We start from the raw sequence: 6,000 nt of genomic DNA on the forward strand, positions 1-6,000 counted from the left end.
GGAGAAGTTCATGGACGTAGGCCTAGGCCCACTGGGGCTGTAGTGCCAAGGAAAAAAAAAATTCTTAACATCGACACTAGATGATCACCTTCCCGACCTGGCCGTATCACTTCGTGGAAAGAGCCCAAGATTAACACTGGGCAGGAGGCTGAGTGGACCCCAGAACCAGTCTTGAACTGGTGGTGAAATCAAAGTCTCGTGCAAGAAATCTCATCCGGATCTTCTTCTTCTAAACGCCACAGCCCAAGTCGAGTTTTGCATCTTCTAGTTCCTCGTGCTGGCAAGCGACAGGAAGAGGCCGTTGCGACAGAACTCAGAGCGGCGCGAGAGGGGTCCGAAAGCGAACACCTGGCTGCTGTCGGCTGCCATCTGCACCGGTGGCTTTCCACAAGCAAAATACCAGGCATAGGCACTTGCTAATTGAGAGAGACCCATGTGACCGCTGCTTCGAGTTCACTGGCCCCCGGCACTGAAACATTAGACACCGCCTTTCGTTGCAGCAAGAAACGCCACGAAAAGAGCCCAACCTGCCATTCGATGTGATCGCTCCGATTGTGTGGAAATCGAATTGCAGTGAAACTGCAACTGCACTACCTCTGGTTCAGTTCATATTGATAGTGGCCGCCTGGTCTGAGGCTCGAACACTGGAATAGTGATTTCGAATCTCATTCGGGGCGCCGTTTTACTTCTGGTCTTTTTGTTTTCGTGTTTTCTTGTGTACACAGAGGTCTTGGTACGGGTCGATCCCCCATCCACAGAGTCTTACTAAGTCAATTTGATGAGTATTTTCGAAAGTTAATTCTGAACTGTAATTGGCCAGACGGCCTAATTAGCAAAGCCACAAGAAGCAGACGGCAGCAGTTGCTTGTATCACAGAATAAATTCTAGGCATCTAACCTTTACAACTCGAAGAAGTTAGTCCCTTTTTTTTTGTAAACAACGAGAGGCAAATTCAAACACTGCATGAATTTGAAAAAAAAATAAAAAGGTCTAGATCAGAGATATTTACTTGGGTCACGACAGACACTGAGAATAATAAACATGTTATGTTACGCAAGTCACACAGTGTAAACTTAGTCTCGTCCTACAAGTGCTTACAGGAATAACAAACAAAACTCCGTGGTATGTAGTCCGCAAGCGAACTATACCGACCGAGCGACCGCCGCTTGTCGGCAAAGTTAGTGCCAAATTTAGCGGATAGAGGGTGTCACGTGGTCAGCTCAATGGATCCCCAAGGCCCTTAATTTCGGTTTTCTAGGCAGGAGCCGCTATTTCCTTGAAATAGCTCCTCAGTTACCCTCACGAGGCTGAGTGGACCCCGTTCCAGACCCACCACTTCTCAGAAAATATGGCAGCGACAGGAATCGAACCCAGGGCTTCTGGATCTGTAGCCAGGAACTCTGACCACTAGACCACAGAGGCGATCCGGTTACAGGAATAGCGTCGTTAAATATTCCATTTAAATCACCAGGGAGCTGGTTGATTTGTTCATTACATAGCTATAAACAAAGCTACGTATAATGTAAGTATAAGAAAGCGTGCCTAGGGCCGCGCCTAGCTCAAGCGGTTAGTCGCTGGCTTCCCACCGCGGCGGCCCGGGTTCGATCCCGGGTCTGGTCAAGTGGGACTGATGGTGGACAAAGTGGCGGCGGGGCAGGTTTTCTCCGAGTACTTCGGTTTCCCTTGCAATCTTCATTCCACCAATTGCTCCACAATCACCCTCACCTATCATCTGGGGCTGGTAAAATAGGCCACAAGTGGCCACAGTACAAGGGACTTAGTCCCACCCCACTAGCAATAAAAAAAGTGTACCTAGGCTTCGTGTCATGGAGCTTATGAGCTTAATATCTTATCATGCTTACCGATTGATAGAGGTCAGTGGATTCACAACAATGTCGAAACTGGTCCTTAAAATGAAGAACGATTCCCTTGTACGTTACGCCGGTCATATCCACTCAAGTCAAAAGTGAGGAGAAAAAAGCCACGTTATGTTCAGTAGATTGCAGTAAGTTGCTACTAAGGAGTACATCTGTTCGATGACTGTGACTCCAGGACCGCCCGAACGATTGTAACATTTTCCTCTACACAGTGTTTGCTGGACGGTCCTTCCCCTAGTGTGCTTCTTCGTTTCTCTAACAACTACGTAAGTTGTGCTGGGTCGAGTACCAAGATCATTATGAGTGATAAAGAGCAAAGTTCACAGAAGCAAACGTGACTTGTTTTACGGCAGTAACCCAGAATTTGCATGCAGAAGTCTGGAAAGCCATTAACACTCGATAGGCTAGGAAGAGACACAGCGACATCGGTCGTACGATGTCCGTACGGTTCTTGTCGCATCAGGTAGTAGAATATAAAGTGTAGTCTTAGCTTCCATACGTGACGACATGCGACATCTACCGTACGACAGTCGGAGAGCAAAGAAATGTATTTGGTCGCTCTAGTGTGAAAAGGAGGTCGTACGGCAAAAAAAAAATCGTACGGTATTTTTCCGTACTATCAATGTCGCTGTGTGTGTTCCTAGCCATAGTCTACCTTTCGGAGAAAACTGAAAACGCGTGCCTTATAAATATGATATAGGACCGGTCATAACTGCTCGGTAAAGACCTGAGAGGCGGAGTTGGGTTTCGTCAATCAGTCTGTCTGTATGTCGGTTAGGTAAGCCATCAGTTAATCAGGAGAGGCATGACAGTATACAATTATATGACACGCTTGCGAACTGGAGATTGATAGCCAGGATGCGACAGGATATTCTTAGAATGACATCGACAAATACCTGCTTTAAGACAATTATATTTGTAATGTGGAGTGGTATTATGCAATGGGAAAGGTAATCTTCCATCACTTCAGTACTTAGGCCTCTCATTAAAGCACTCATTTATAAGGTTGAATGATAAATGGACTTTCTTGGTCTAGTTATTCAACTGCTCAAGAAATTTTCTCTTATAATGGTACCGGAAAGTTCAGCGCCGTTTGTGCAACAACCTGTAACGTTTATTTAATATTATTTCCTCTGATGTTTCTCGTCCCTCACTTCCTGTACACTGTAATCTCCTTTGCAACAATTTCTTTATTGCTAGTGGGGTCGGACTAAGTCCCTTGTACTGCGGCCACTTCTGGCCTATTGTACCTACGTCGGTGAGGGTGTTTGTGGAGCAATGGTGGAATGAAGATTGGCAGGGGAAACCGAAGTACTCGGAGAAGACCTGCCCCACCGCTTTTTCCACGACAAATCCCACTTGACCAGACCCGGGATCGAACCCTGGCCGCTTGCAACATTCTTACTGAACAGTATATAAAAAGGTGTACATGTTCACGCTCGCATGAATGGCCTGTAAAATATGAACCGGATTTCTTTAAGTTCTTTAGTTCTGAAGTTACAAGGCCTCTGTTTCGGCAGGAGACACATCAACCTACGAATGGAAGACGCTAACATATTGCCATGTGTAGGAGTGCCTACAGATGGGGGTTTATATTAGCGAATCGATTTATTGGATATTCACAATTCTTAACTACATTTGCTCCTTACTCTCTCAAGATTACGGTAATTATAACACATAAATAAAGCCTTCTATTATCTGCTTCCGTCGGTCGTTGCTACGTAACAGATCTCAACCCTCAAATCAAATTCGCTATACAACTGGAATCTCCTGGTTCGAATTCTCCACTGCGTTGAATAACCGAATGTCTTCAAGATAAAATCTCGGCACGGACCACGCACAGAGAACATATCACCTGTTCGCTATCCCCCCAGTCCATTGGCGTGACTCCTACCCTGCTAGTACATTTTCGCACTTCTTGGTGCCTAGCAACGAGCTATAACATTCGTTCCATGTCTTAGACACTGAAACTGAAGGCTATGTTCCTTCGAAACTTCTGGCTGTCTCTGAACTAACCGCATCACACACCAGAAGACTGTACTCTGCTTAGTCACCTACGCGAAGCCTCAAATCAAACAAAACGGAAATTGCAGATTGAACGTCGCATATCCCGTACAATGCTTTGCACAAGTCGTTCCTGAGAAATCTGTTATCTGTCTCGTGTTGTATATACATGTCTCACGCTGTATATACATCTGTCTCATGCTGTATGTACGAGTACATGTCTCACGCCGTATATACATATGTATCATGCTGTATACACATCTGTCTCATGCTGTATGTAATCTGTCTCATGCTGTATATATCAGTTTACTTAATGCTTATCATCTGATTAGCAGGCTGCGGACACAAAACCACAGAAACATATTTCTAAGATATTTTTGCAGTGATGGCATCTCGTTAAGATTGTACTAAATTTATATACTCGCAGTAGGAGCTCTCTGAGTAAACGGCAAAATTCTATGTCCAATGAACTTCTCCGATTTAGCAGAGACACAAGTCCAGAATGCCACTCTCAGGTCGAGAATGCTACAAGCATCGTTCCAAGTTTGTTATGAATTAAAAATAGAACAGTAAAATCCTCATAAATTGTAATTTGTATTACCCAGTTTGTATTGCAAATTCAGCAAACAGGGCAATAAAATAAAGGATTGGGAAAACCATTGGCTTTTATAACTGGAAGGAAATTAGTCGGGATAGGTGTTAATGACAGAATATTTTTGTGACAGTAACGAGTTATCGATTTCTACTTAAGTGTCCTTGAGGGTAATTTGGCACCACGCCATGAAGGTGTATAGGAAGTGGGTATAGCCCGTCACTAGACGGGCAAGAGTGAATAGGTTCACGCCCCGGCAGCTTTACCGGGCTGAAAGAGCCACAGTCACGGATTTGATACGAGACTGGATGGACCCCAGAGCCGGTTTGAGCACTTTGGTGAAGAGAAAAGGCTCTGACCTCAGAATCAAGCCCTGGTTATCCGGTTGTCCAGCCATAGCGACTTCCATAACGACTGGCAACTTGTTGAACAGCTGAATGATATAAAGGGCAGCAAGGACGATATGAAGTTCAATGCCTTGGGCCGGAACCAGTCCGCAGTGTCCGGCAACTGTAATCGCTTCTACCGTGATTTATCAACGCCTCCAGTATGGCTGCACGACTGCCGTTGAGCAAGGGCCAACAACCTCTCGCGAAGTCATCTTGGCAGCGAATAATATTTATAAACATATTTCCCATGTGAGTGGTCAGTTGTACGTATAAATGCAGTTGTGACAACAACTGATATATTAACATGTTCGACTAAAAACTTGTTTTCAGTAAACTTCAGAGCTTGTGGGGCAACGTCTCATATTGTTCTTAATAAGACTAACAGGCCAGGTTCTTCAGCACCCGCCGCTTTCAGTATGTGTATTACAAGCAGTTGTGACGCTTGTTTAGAACTTTTCATGGGCCCTGAATTCTGTGCGGTACACAACTCCACAGAAGAATTTTAGTTGTCCGCAGGCCTGCAGCAAAATGCGAACCCAGCAAAACATTTATATAAAACACTGAAAGACAAGTCTCCAAAATGACAGAGGTGAGCATAGCATCGATTATGACAAATTTTGAAGTACCCAGTTCGAATTCCTGACGGAGAGAGGCTATCTTAACCCAACAGTGCCTTAAATAGGTCACGACAGCTCCGTACAACATCCCTCTAACCATCCTACGACGCCTCAATGCTGCACAAACACTGAATAACTGCGGACTTCTACAGCTCCATTCAAACGCCGAGATCCTCCATAACGGCGAACATTCTGAGGTGCACACTACACCTAACATTGCTAGGAGAGTGACTTCTACAAGGTTACGATGGGCTCGGTACTTAGATAGTATGGTAGCCGCGCCATAACTCAAGCGGTTAGTCGCTGGCTAAGCGGCCTCCGTAGTCTAGGGGTAACGTTCCCACCTCATGACTCAAGGTACGCGGGTTCAAACCCGGAATTTTTAAGGGCGGAAAAATTCAGGAACAAGTCCTCCGGGAGGGACTTAAGCCGTGGGTCCCGTGTCGTAGATTTACGGCACGTAAAAGATCCTCATGTCTCTAGGAGACCTCTGAGCAAAATTATTAGGTAAAAAGTTTCCC

General features: G+C 45.3%; 1 protein-coding gene across 1 annotated transcript in view; it reads right to left on the bottom strand.

Moving 5' to 3' along the window:
- LOC111867255 (protein singed) overlaps nucleotides 1-6,000 on the bottom strand; it is a 111,698-nt gene that overhangs the window by 39,234 nt on the left and 66,464 nt on the right. The window lies entirely within an intron of this gene.

This window comes from Cryptotermes secundus, unplaced genomic scaffold, assembly GCF_002891405.2.
Source record: "Cryptotermes secundus unplaced genomic scaffold, Csec_1.0 scaffold1270, whole genome shotgun sequence".
In the NCBI taxonomy this organism is placed as follows: Eukaryota; Metazoa; Arthropoda; class Insecta; order Blattodea; family Kalotermitidae; genus Cryptotermes; species Cryptotermes secundus.